Source organism: Equus asinus, chromosome 18 (assembly GCF_041296235.1).
Source record: "Equus asinus isolate D_3611 breed Donkey chromosome 18, EquAss-T2T_v2, whole genome shotgun sequence".
Lineage (NCBI taxonomy): Eukaryota > Metazoa > Chordata > Mammalia > Perissodactyla > Equidae > Equus > Equus asinus.
The window spans coordinates 40,541,321-40,554,425 of record NC_091807.1 but is presented as its reverse complement, the minus strand read 5'-3'; the positions used below and the strand labels follow the sequence as shown (position 1 = coordinate 40,554,425).

Sequence of the window (13,105 nt, the reverse complement as noted above, 5' to 3'; positions counted from 1 at the left end):
CGTCCCTTATGAAAGTCCTCATACAATGGCCTCCTCTGGGTGTCCTACGCGGAGTGTACAGGCATCAAACACCTGCAGCTCTGCCTGTCCCTGCTACACCCACTGGCCCCCGTCAGCTGGAAAGGGTCACCATGCATGAGGACACAAGACGGACAGCATTCTAGAAACGCCCACAGGTCGACGAGAAGGAATCCCAGAAGACACTTTAGATGCAGCTCTGCAGAACCATGGACGCTGCTCGCCTCCTGGTTTCCTCTGTTCATTCATCCAACAAGCCCGTCATGGGGCCTCGCTGCCCCACACAGCGCAGGCCCAGGAGGGCCACCTCCAGGGGCTCATGGCTTGGCGAGTGCCGGGGGGTAAGGGGGTCAGGGAACTGGCGCAGGCACCACAGGGTAGGAGAGCGAGCGGCACTGTCTGTCCAGGGGCTCCCACCCCTGGGCCCTGTCCTGGCCTTGCCACAGCCCCGGGAAGCCCTGGCCTCTCCAGCTGCTCACACAGCAGGGAGCCTGGACGGTCTGGTCCCCATGGACCCGGAGTGACAGGGTTGCCCCACTCTTTTTACCTCTCACTGTCTGCAGCTTCAAGGCCAAACAGAGACAAGCCTGGCCTGCCTCCAGCCAGCAAGGACAGTGGCGCCGGTCAGAACTGCTTCCCTCCCAGGTGAAGCAGGACAGAAATGGGCCTAGCTCTCAAGACTCGCTGGGCACAGCCAAGCCTCAGTGCCGGCACCGGCCAACGTCCCAGAGACCCTCCCGGTTCACTGGCCTGAAAAGGCCCCCCACGGGGACCCCGACAGTCACTCACCAAGTAACCTCGGGGTGTGAGGACGGGAATCTGGAAAGCCACACATAGTGAACAAATCGAGGCCCAAGGTCAGCTCTGCACGCAGGCCCGTCCCACCCACTCTCCTGCCCACAGCCAGCAGCCTGCAACCACAGACACGGCCAGCTCCCCCGGGCGGGCAACACACACCACCCCAAAGAAAGAGGTCTCTGCTCCCAAACGGGGTAAGTGTCACCGGCCAGGGAAGCCCCCCAGAGCCCCTGGCTAACCGTCCTCAGGGAGGAAGGAGGCAGGAAGGTCAGGGGGAAGCGAAACAGCCCAAGGCCAAAGCTCCCACATGCAGCTGCAGACAAGGAGGGATCCTGTGCTGGGACTGGCCCCTGGGAGCAGGAACGCCCTCACACGCAGCTATAGACAAGGAGGGATCCTGAGCTGGGACTGGCCCCTGGGAGCAGGAACGCCCTCACACGCAGCTATAGACAAGGAGGGATCCTGAGCTGGGACTGGCCCCTGGGAGCAGGAATGTCCTCACACACAGATACAGACAAGGAGGGACCCTGTGCTGGGACTGGCCCCTGGGAGCAGGAATGCCCTCACACACAGATACAGACAAGGAGGGACCCTGAGCTGGGACTGGCCCCTGGGAGCAGGAATGCCCTCACACACAGCTATAGAGAAGGAGGGACCCTGAGCTGGGACTGGCCCCTGGGAGCAGGAACACCCTCACACGCAGCTACAGACATGGAAGGACCCTGTTCTGGGACTGGCCCCTGGGAGCAGGAACGCCCTCTCCAGGTCACTCACGCTCCCTCTGTTCCTGTTTTACACAGAGAGGTTGGGTGGAGATGAGAAAAGAAGGCTTCTCAGTGGGTTCTGTCCCACCCCCGACCTCACAGCTGCAGAAAAGTGGGGACAGTCTTGAAGGGGGAGCTTTACAAGCAGTCCCTGAAGACAGCCCCTGGAAAGCGCTCAGTTCTGTCCCCATGTCCCTGGGTCCTGAGGCAGGCCTGAGGGCTGGCCTGGCCTCTGCAAATCCAGGTTCCGCCTGAAGAGCATGCAGCTCTGCTGCCCTCTGCTGAACATCCCCCACGCCTGCACCGATCCCAATGCAAAACTCAGAGAAAAAGTGGAGGGATGCTAAGAGGGTTCTCTGGCCACATGGAAACTCCAGTCACAGCTCTGCAGCTGTGCTGCCTCGAGGCACAGAGCTCCCTCTGCGGGGGGCTGAAGTCGGCAGCACAGTCCCCAGACACACGGTGTACCACATGCTCCAGGTGACCCCGTCCCAAGGTCTCTCTGCCATGTCGTCAGGCACTTCATGTCCCCTCAGCACCTCCACCTCCCCACGCCCCTGCCCCAGAGTCCCTGCAGACATGCTCCCACCTCTGCCTCTGGGTAGCCTCCGCGCAGTCCAGCTGAGCTCTCTGGCCATGTGATGCTCCTCTCCTGCATCCCTCAGCAGGCCTGTCTTCCTCCAGGCCCGCCCCACCCACCCCCCTCCATGGACCAGAGTCTGTGGCCTGACACCCAAGGCGCCTGTCTGAGAACAGAGGGGACTAGTTTTCTGCAACTTTCCAGCACGAAGGAGGAGAGAAGGAGACACAGAATGGGCAGGGCGGTGCCCTGTGCAGGGGAGGGACGCAGGAGCCAGAGTGCTCATGCTGGAGCTGTCACGCCCTCAAGACCCCACCCAGAGAGTGGACACAGTGGGGCCCCACCGCCCATGGCCACAGAGCCCATGGGCCCCCCCTGGAAGCCCAGAGCGCCTGTCTGGAATCAGAAGGCAGGCCCAAGGGGGCAGGACGGAAACCGGGGACAGACTTGGCTCCTAGGCCAGCGGGGCTCCCTAAGGCTCCCTGTACAAACTCCGTGTAGAAAACAGCGCCCACAGGGTCCAACAGGCCCCACTGTGTCCAGGGGCTGCAGGGGAGGGGAGAGCACATCTGCACGAGCGAAGGGGAGCACACAGTATGCACGAGGCGGGATGCACAGCGGACACTCGTCCACCCCGGGTGATGGGCCCACAACCAGGCCAGGGCTCCTCTCTGAGCAGGTTCTGTCTCCTTCGGACACAGCAGCTACACGACAGGGGCACGGCGGCCAGGGGTGCTGGGAGCAGTTCCATCAGTGACTCAGCCCAGGGCAAGGACATGTGGGAAGGACGTGTCCCCAGTAATCCAGGCAGACAGGCACCCTCGCCTTCACAGCCCAGCGGGTCACAGGCAGCGGCTCAGCCACAGGATGCCACTTTCCACATGACCCGCACCCAGACCAGGCCGCCCGACCCAGCTCAAGCCCGGGGAAGCCACAAAGCCCATGGATCCCCTGCAGGCTCCAGGCTCCTGGCTGATCAGGAGTCAAGGCTGCTGAACCCAGAGAGAAGAAGAGCTGCTGGAGAGGAGGGAGACAAGGCTGGGGAGAGGCCGAGACACACACCTGCCCCGGGACACCTTGGGCCAGCAGAGAAGGGGCCTCCCTCAACCAGACACACGACACGGCCAGTCACTCTGCAGCATCAACTGAGCTCTTTCTAATGCCAAGCCGCCCGTCAAACATCTCCCATCTGCTAACTCATCCTGACCCCAAAAGAAACAAAACTTAGGAGGCAAACACTGTTAATACGTCCCTTCTACAGATGAGCGGCTGAGGCCCAGGGCCACCCAGTGTCCTTCCCCAGAGCCAGCAGCCGGGGAGGCACAGAGCCCCACATGCTCACGAGCACTTGCTGTGCATGCTCTTACCACCGTCAGCGCCTCGGCCTCAGGCTGCCTGCCCATTTCCCAGGGTCCCCGGGACCCGGGCCTCTTCTCCAGGCCCTCAGGGCTCTGCCGAGTGCCAGGCCAGAGCTCACCAGGCCGCTGCTCTCAGCTCTGCACCCCGTAGGCCAGGCCCTCTCCTTCTGTAAATATTCCTTAGCTTTCTTTATGACGTTTTGACATCCTAAAAAAACCTTTCCAGTGGGGACAGACTCCCTTCTGGGGGCTAGTCAATTCCCGTCTTCTGCCTCCTCACTGCCCTGGGCCTCCCCTCGTGGTCCTGCCTGCTGGGCCTCCTTCTCCAGGACCTGTGCGTGTGGTACACCGTGTTTGTGTCCTGAGCTCCTCGTGTCTCCTCCTGTGGCCACACCTGACTGACCAGTCTTCTGCCGACTTCCTTCCTTTCCTCGTGCCCTCCCCACCCCTGCTTTTCATGCCCAGGCCTCCAGGCTGTCACAGACTTTGAAAGTGTCCCCTCTGCCAGGAAGTGACCTCATGCTCTTTCCGGCTGGCCATGATCCCTGGGCAGTCAACAACGTGCCTGTCTTGGCAGTGGCGGCCTGGAATTTTCTCAAACCCCTCAGACTCGGTATGAAGGCGCAGGAGTAGCTGAGTTCTGCCCGCGGAGCACGGAGCCACCCCCATGAATGTAAGCCCTGGATCTGCTGGCCGGCCCACCGACAGAGTGGCACTGCCCCCTCGGGGGCCCCCTCTGGAGCCGCAGAGGCTGCAGCTTCCCGATCAGGAGATGAGGAAGGACTTGGCCGTGCTCGGCTCAGAACCAAGGACCCGTCCAGGCTCCCGGATCTTCACACACAGAGGAGAGGAGACAGGAGGGGCTCCTGTGCTCCTGCCTGCGAGGCGGGACCATGAGCCTCTGGGCCAGTGTCCTGAACGTGGCAGGATCAGAGCCCCCGGACGGTGTGTGAAAACAAGGGTCAGCAGCTAGGCTGGGGCCCCAACGATGCTCGGGCTGCCCCGGGGCCTCCTCGAGGTGTGTGCACAGCCTCAGCCCCTCTCTCTGCACATGTGCTGGGTGGAGGGGAACGGAGGACTGTGGGGGTGGGGGAGCTGTGAGGATGGCCCACAGGGAACCATCCCAGTGGTGCCAGAGGGAGGCCCTGACTCCCTTCCCTTCCACGAGGAGCCTCACGGCTCTGAGCCCGGCAAAGGGAGGGACCAGCCCCTACACTGCCACCTCACCTCCCTATACCTCGTCCTCGTCTGTGAAAGGGGACAGGTGTGCCAGCCCCTCATGACACGGATGCATCACCTGGCCTCATGGCTGAAGGAGCCCTGGACTCCCAGGCAGGCCCACCTGGCACACCTGCCCAGCAGATGCCAGCTCACCTGGTGGACGAGGAAATAAGAGCTGTGGGGACTGAAACAGATGCTCCGAAACGAAGCAGCCAAGACAGCACCCTGCTCCAAAGAAGGTCCTGTGAGTCCAACTGATGCTCTGTCCCGTCCACTCCCTCAAACTGCTCAGGGACATTGGCTGTAGCACAGATGGCTTCTCCCGCTCTCCCCAGGTAAGGGGGAATCTCTGTGTCCTGCACCTCAGTGGACCCAGCTCAGACCCAAGGGACACTTATACCACCACAGGATCGAATGCCATGCGCCGGACAGCATGACTCCCGTGCCACGGAACCACAGGGGGCCACACTGAGCGACAAGAGCCCAGCGCTTCCCCAGACAACGGGTTCTGGTCAAGCTTGGCCACTCCAGGCCGAGTGACCCCCCCTCGGAGCTGCACTTCTCCATCTGTTCACCCACAAACGTGACACTCACGGAGAAGGATGTCGTGAGGACACAGCAGAAGGTGCGAGCGCTCCCGAACCCACAGGTGCGTCTCCACCCGGCTGCCCTCCCAGCCCGCGGTGTGCTCAGCCTGCGCGGAGAGGAGACGGACACTCTCCAGGGTGGGCGCACCCCGACAGGCAGGGCCCGGCCCCACAACCCCCAGGGAGGCGGGAGGGAGAGAGAGGCCGCAGGGACCCACGCGGGACGCTGTCGCAGGAGGGCACGGGCCGGCTCTCCCTCGGCAACTCGAAAAGTCCCAGGACAGCTCTGTGCGGACCACTCAGAGCTACACCTACCACACGCAAAGCGCTCGGCCGAGTGCCAGGGGCGATCCCCACGGCCCCAGACACACAGACGAACCCCCAGAGAACCCGCCGACACACAGAGGACCCCGACCGCGCTGGTCACCAGGGAGACCCGGGGCCTGCCGCTGGGCTCCGGGGACCCCCGCCCACACCCTGGCGGGACGCGGGGCGCCCCTGACCCCCGCCCCACCCGAGGCAGCGCGTCCCTGCGCACGACCCACTCTGCAGGACGCGTCCCAGGAAACAGGCAGCGGGACGACCGTGAGGCACGAGGACGCGCGGCCCCAAACACGCCGCTCGGCTCGCGGACGACGTGAGCCAGACGCAAACGGAACCCACAGACGCAGGAAGACGCCCTCCCAGAATCCCCCGTCCAACCCAAACCAGCACTTCCTGCCCTTAGGAGGGACGGCCACGAACCGCTTCTCCAGGGGAGTCCCACCGCCGTGAGGAGGATGAAGAGCCAGCACCAAGACGTCCCGAGCACGCACACCTGCCCCGTCAGTTCCCCCAGGCGCCTCCACGGCCGTGCGCTGGAAGCCTAAAAATCGTTCACTATCAGACGTCTCAGAACAGCCGGAAATAGGTAACAGAAACCGGAAGTAACTGGATGCGGAAGACCTGCAGGGGGAGCTCTCTCCCCATCCAGCGGCCTCTCTTACTCCAAACAGGAAGTGGGGCGCTCTCATCCCCTGCAGGAAGCACAGCCACTCTACTACTCAGGAAGACTTCTCTCCCCCCTAGCAACAGCCCAGCCAATGGGAAGCACCACAGCTCAGCCAATGAGAAATGCCACAGCTCAGCCAATAAGAAACACCAGAGCTCTGCCAATGAGAAACGCCGCAGCTCAGCCAATGAGAAACACCAGAGCTCAGCCAATCAGAAGTGCCAGAGCTCAGGCAATGAGAAACGCCTCAGCTCAGCCAATGAGAAACGCCACAGCTCAGCCAATGAGAAACACCATGACCCAGCCAATGAGAAATGCCACAGCTCAGCCAATGAGAAACACCAGAGCTCAGCCAATGAGAAATGCCACAGCTCAGCCAATGAGAAACGCCACAGCTCAGCCAATGAGAAACACCATGACCCAGCCAATGAGAAACGCCATAGCTCAGCCAATGAGAAACACCATGACCCAGCCAATGAGAAATGCCACAGCTCAGCCAATGAGAAATGCCAAAGCTCAGCCAATGAGAAACGCCATGACCCAGTCAATGAGAAATGCCAATGTTCAGCCAATAAGAAACTCATGGGCCTCCTTCTCTCTCTCTTTGGCCGACGTGCCCCTGGGTGATCTCCAGTCCAGAGCTTTCCATGCCACACCCGGCTACCCTGACATCTGCACCTGCAGCCAGATCTCTCTCCTTCTCCACGGAAAATTTAGTGGAAATCTCAAAGGAGCTCTTGGCTCCCATCACAATCTGCCCCCACTGCCCAGCGGGATGTTCCCTTTCAGTAAATAGGGCACCATCACCGCGCAGCTGCCCAAGCCCCAAACCCAGCTGTCATCTTCCCCAGCCCCCCCTCCCTGTCACCAGGCTGGTGGCGCCAGTCAATTCTTTTGTGCTTTCTTGCACTCAATCTTTCTTCGCCCGAGGGCGCTCGCGAACCAGCAGGGCGCACCCTTCCCCTGGGGTCAGAGGGTGGAGCTGCGGGCTCCGCAAGCACAGAGATGCACGCTGTGCGGGGAATCCCAGCGCAGAGCGGCTTCCCCTGGGCCTCCAGGCCCTTCCGCCTCCGCAGGGCGCGGACCACGCAGGAGCCGCGTCCCCGAAGCCCTCCGTGCCAGGGCCTGGGGTCCCAGGCAGTCGCGAAGGATGGCTGCCGGGACGCGCCATCCCTGCCGCACCGCGGTACAACAGCCCCGCTCGTCACTGTCCGCCCGGTCACTGGGGGCTGCGAAGGGCTTCCTAGTGAAGGACCAGGCTCCGCTCTCGGGGTTCCCAGTCCCACCAGGCTGCGCGTTAGGGCCCAAGGCCACCTGCGAACAGCGGGGCTGCTGGGGCTCCACCGCTCCTCGCAGTGTCCCCGCCTCCCTGCAGCGTGGACGCCGCCTGAGGCCAACCGCACTCCTGGACGCAGGGCTGCGGGGCGGCTGCGTCCCGGCCCTGCCTGGCCCTGGGCCAATGCTCTAATCCCGCAGGTCTGCGTGCGCCCAGTGTCAGGATGTCCCTCCTGGGGGGTCATGGGGGTCATGGAGCCACCAGCCTCGACCCCCCGGGTACAGCGCCCAGCCCGGTGAATCCGGCTCCAGATGAGCCTTCCTCAGTCTCCTCACCCCTAGGAACGCGTCTTATCAGCCCCTGTGGGGGCACACTCTTGTCCCCGCAGTCCTGTCTGGGCTGAATCCAGATCTTCGGTGCCCCCGGGCCTCTCCCCAGAGGGGAGGCCCCTTCACGCCCCCCAGGGAGGCGGCTGGGCTTGGTGGTGACTAGGGCAAGGTGGGAACTTCTGAGCCTCAGTTTCCCCATCTCTACAGTGAGGTTGCTCTGGGGGTTCTCTGAGGACCCAACAGGTAAAGGTCCAGGAAGGTCCTTTAGGGAGCACGCTCTCAGTAGGTTCCAGTGGCCCCAGAGTCGGTAGGGAGCAAACGCTGCGGAGTTTGCACCTCAGGGTCGGGGTGTCACCATGGGCATCAGGCAGCATATCCCGTGACCAACAGAGCCAGGGAGGGGCAAAGTCCTGAGCCTGACTCCAGCCTTCTGGAGCCCCCCTGCCCCGGGGGGCGATGGGGAGGGTAGGCAGCTTCCCCCCTCCCTGCTTCTGCGGGACCCTCCAAAGATCTCAAAGGAATAAATTCTGGAAGGAAGCATCCTGCTCCAGGGCGCGCAGCTGAGACCTGCCCCAGCCTGGGCGTGCAGTAGGCTCCCTCCGTCTGCCACCTATGGATCAGGAGACTGAGGCAGACGCACAGTCCCACCGTCCGCGCCAGGTGTGGTTCCACAGGGGTGCCCAGGCCGGGTCCGGGCAGCTTCTCGGAGACCAAGTGAGTGAGCAGGTGAGTGGCTGCCCGCTGGGGGAAGGGGGTCACAGGCCCCACACGGATGCGGTGACTCCTGGGCACATCTGCCTCTCGGTCGCACTGCCCAATGGAGGCGACTCCGTCCTGGTGTCACCGGGCCCTGGTGGGCGGGGGCCTGGCATGCTGGGCCCAGAGGAGACAGCTGGGTTCGTGGTGGTGTCCAGCCCCGTGGCCTCGGCTTTGGTTCAGGGAAGTCTGAGGTTGCAGATGGTCGGTTTGGTTCTCTGCAGGGCGGTTTGTGGTCTGAGCACATCCATAAGGACGAATTTCCGGGACCTGGGCTCGCAGACCTCCCTCTTGGCTCCTGGGGCAGCGTGGCCAGTGCCGGACCTGTGCACCTCAGCACATGGCGACTGCGGGGTCGGACGTCCCATCCACGCCCAGGAATGCTCAGAAGTTCAGAGACAAACGGTTTAGGCTGGGGAGCGCCCTCCTTTGAGAACTTGTGGGGGTAAAAATAACGTGTCCCGGGGCGACCCCGTGGCCTAGTGGTTAAGTTCTGTGCTCCACTGAGGCCCGTTTGCTGTTTGGGATCCTGGGCGCCGGCCTGATCCACTCAGCAGCAATGCTGTGGCTGCATCCGACCTACGCAACAGAGGAAGATTGGCACAGATGTTAGCTCAGGGACAATCTTCCTCAGACACACAAAGATATCTATATATGGTGTTGACTCCAGCTGTGATGGCTGGGGGGCTATTCGGAGGAAGTGGTGAGGGAGGCAGCAGGAAGAGGCCCTGGATGAGGTTGCCCAAGTCGAGATTTCCACAAGGGTGCTCTGCCCTTGGGGTAAGAGATGGTGATACCGACTCTGATGGCAGTTTCCCCACGTTAAACCCAGCATATATGGGGTCAAAACCAAAACACTCTCCCCGCTTACTCCCTGGCTTCCTGGCTCCAGAATCCACTGTCCTCCGTGGAGACAGACAGCCAAGGACCAGCACTTGGATTCATGATCTCCGCCCCACAAAGAGATCCCGGCTGGTGGGAAAGCTCCGACCAGCAAGGCCATATGCTCCCCCCTCCCCTACCTAACATCCCAAATAAAAACCCTTCCTTTTAGCCTTTTGGGGAGTCTGGGATTTCAGCGTTAGCTGCCCTCTCTCCTTGCTCAGTGCTGTGCAATAATAAAATTCCTACTTTCTTCTACTGCACCCGGTGTCAGAGATTGGCTTGCTGCACAATGGGTGAGCGAACTCACTTCAGGTTCCATATCAATGGGCCAGCCCTCCGCGGAGCCCCCGTGCGCGCCTGGCCATGTGCCCTCCAGGGGACAGCCAACAGCTGTCGCCCCGTCCTTCCTGCTTGGTTACTATACTCGTTTATAGTAATGTCCTTTTCTGATTATAAAATTAGTACATGGCTACCGTGGACAACTTGGAAAATACAGAAAACCCTTTTTGTGTGTGAGGAAGATTGTCACTGAGCTAATATCTGTGCCAAGCTTCCTCTATTTTGTATGCGGGATGCCCCTCAGCATGGCTTGATGAGTGGTATGCAGGTCCCTGCACAGGATCCCAACCAAACTGAGAACCACCCCACCCCACCCCCTAGGTGGAAGTGGAGGGTGGGAACTTAACCACTAGCCCTGAGGCCGGCCCCCAGGAAACTCTTTTGAATGTTCAAGTCTCTTGGATCCCGTGGCCCAGAGATGCCCACAGTGCACAGTGGCCAGTCCTTTCCAGCATCTTTCTTCTCTCCTGGGGTGGTGCAGCCCCTTTAACTGGGAATTTTCATTGCTGCTAAAGGGTGGAAAGGGTTAAGTGTTTCTGGGCCCACCCAGCACACAGCCCAGGGCCTCAGTTCCCTCAGCCCAGCCCAGCCTCCCACCCATGTGTGACCTTCCGTGCCTCATGCCCTGCGTGGATGGGGTCACAGTCAGAGTAGGGCAAATGCTCCCTGCCCCGCTCAACCTCAGCCTCACCCCAGCTCAGCCAGCCTCCTGGGTCCTAGTGGTCAGGGTGAAACCCTCCCCCAGTGTCCTTGCCTCTGCCGGCCTTGTTCAACAGCCCAGCTGGGCTGGGCCCTATACACTTGGCCCCGACCCCGCTCCGTGTTTCCAGGTTCTGCTGAGAACTATGGCATTTCATCTCAGGTCCTGAGAGGCAGACCCTCACCCGCATTTTCAGGACCTGCCCCAGGCCATGCAGACGCCTGCCCAGCGGGTGTCCGAGACTGCAGTCCAGGCTTCCAGAGCCCAGCCACGTGGGCCCCCACTGCCACCTGCCTGCTCTTCTGTGTGCCAGAAGCAAGACTGACCCACAGGGCCACACTGGAGAGGTGCCACTATTTCCTTGAGAGAGAAAACACAAGAGAGAGAGGGAAGACAGTCACTGCCCCCTCCCTTAGTCCACAGGGGCTTCTGGGGAAGGAGGGGAGATCTTTCTGGATTGGTCCTTCTGGGCTGACAGGCCAGCTCTGCTCTGGGACCCAGAACCAGAGTGTCGGGGAGGGAGAGAGGAGGAGGGGAAGCGGATGTGCAGAGTGGAGCAGCCACAGAAGGGGCAGAGGGAGGGAGACAGCCAGGATGCCTGCAGGGGTGCCAGGGGGACCCAGTGGGGCAGGCACTGGCACACCCACCGTTAGGGTTTGGTGGGAACTGGGGAGCTAGGTGAGGTCCTTCAGTCCCCTCTACGGATGAGGAGGAGCCTTGAAACTGGCAGGAGAGGTAGGAAGAGAAGGTTTCAGAGAGAGACAGAGAAGACCCTTGGGGTCGGCTTCAGCATGAGGTGATCCCTGGTTCTGTTCTGGCCTCTGCCGTGCTCCTCTCCTTCCTCCCCAGTGCCATGTGCCTTCCAGGTCAGGCCCGGGGGGCCCGGGGCTCAGGGTGTGGTCTGTGGCTTTGTGGCCCAGCTCATGGTCAGACCTTCCCTCCCTGCCCCCACCAGAGTGTGTTAAACAGACACCTGGGCCAGATGTGGGTCCAGTGAGTTGGGCATGGACCAGCAAATCTGCTTTCTGGAGAAGCCTTGAGCAGGGGATTTCCAGGATCAGGTGTGTGGCTCCCCTCCCCGCACTGTCCTCACTCCCCGAGAATCACTGGCCCACGGTGGTGAGGATTTTTAGGCTGCTTAATTTCAAAACGGTTTATGACGAGGATTTTTAGGCTGGTTACTTTTAAAACTACAGATAAGAAGGAGGCTCCGAGGAGTGGAATTTGCTTGCCCTTTGATCAGAGACAGTTGCATTTGTGAAGGAAACCTCCATGCCTCCCTCTCTGCGCCAGGAGGAAGGGGGGATGGCCTTATCTCTGGAAACTCTTAATGGGGAAGGCAAGGACTTAAGTTGTTTACGGTCTGGCAACCTCATGTAACCGACACCCCCCCCCCCCCCCATCCTCCTTTGTCTTTAGCTGAGGATAATATTTAAGCGGTGACTTCTGCCATTTACTCAACCCAGTTTGATTCTTATCTAAAAGTTGGGGGACCACCCAATGGCTGGACCCTACTGGCACTGGTACCATTTTAACTTTTTTTTTGTCTTGTAAAGAGATAATTCACATACCTACGACTTAAATTTAGCCTTACTCTCCACCCAACTTTGCAGCAGAAGCGGCAGCAACAAGAGCAACATGCCGGCAGCAGCTCTGCCTGCCCGTGGGTCCTGTCCCCAGGCCAGCGGCGGCAGCAGCAGCTCCCCATGCCAGCAGCATCTCTGACTGTCCGTGGGCGCTGTCCCCACGCAGCAGAAGCTCTGACTGCCCATGGGTCCTGTCCCCATGCTATTCTATACTATTCTCTAAATAAAAGAGCACTACTGCCAGATCTTAAGAGTCTAAGAAATCTTTCTTTTGACTCCTCGGCTCACCGACCCCGCATCACACGGCAGGGCCTGTGAACCTCTTGTCTTACTTATACCACCACCCACTCTCCCCCTAGCCCCCCCCCGCCCCTGATTATTTGGAGGCAGATCTGACACATCATGTCATCTCTGAATATTTCAACATATGACCCTAAAGTACAACGACTCTTTAACATAATCACAAAACATTTATGAAACCTAAAAAAATTAACAGTAATTTCTTAATATCATGCGGTGCATGCACTGTGGTTGGTTGATATGTCTCTCAATGTTGGGTTCCCAGGCCATGTCTCCTTTCTCTCTCTCTCTCACTCTCTCAGAACCTGCAGTATCTTCTTGCTATCTTTTATGTTCGGTGATAGCATCGCAACGTACCTACTTATGGGACCTTTTCTCTTCCTCCCTCAGGCATGCAGCAGCCTCTTAATCTGGGTCCTTCTCTTGGATCTGGAGCTTTTCTTCTGTTGTTGGAGTGGCTCCTCCTCTCGCTTCACTCTTCTCTCCTCCTGGAAGTCCTGTGGTTGATGGATGTTGGCATCCAGGCATCTGGATGTGTCTTCCTCATTCCCACCTCTCTGTGCCCTGAGCTGATCCTCGTCCTCTCTCTGATTTGCTCTCGGCTTTTATCATTCTGC

At 60.3% G+C, this 13,105-nt stretch overlaps 1 long non-coding RNA gene across 1 annotated transcript; it reads left to right on the top strand.

Annotated features, from left to right (window-relative positions):
* The first annotated feature begins 926 nt into the window (after window positions 1-926).
* On the top strand, window positions 927-12,425 carry LOC139041003 (uncharacterized). Its single transcript, XR_011495442.1, has 3 exons — window positions 927-1,010; window positions 8,474-8,648; window positions 8,903-12,425. It is a non-coding gene; the product is annotated as an uncharacterized lncRNA (long non-coding RNA).
* The last annotated feature ends 680 nt before the right edge of the window (window positions 12,426-13,105 follow it).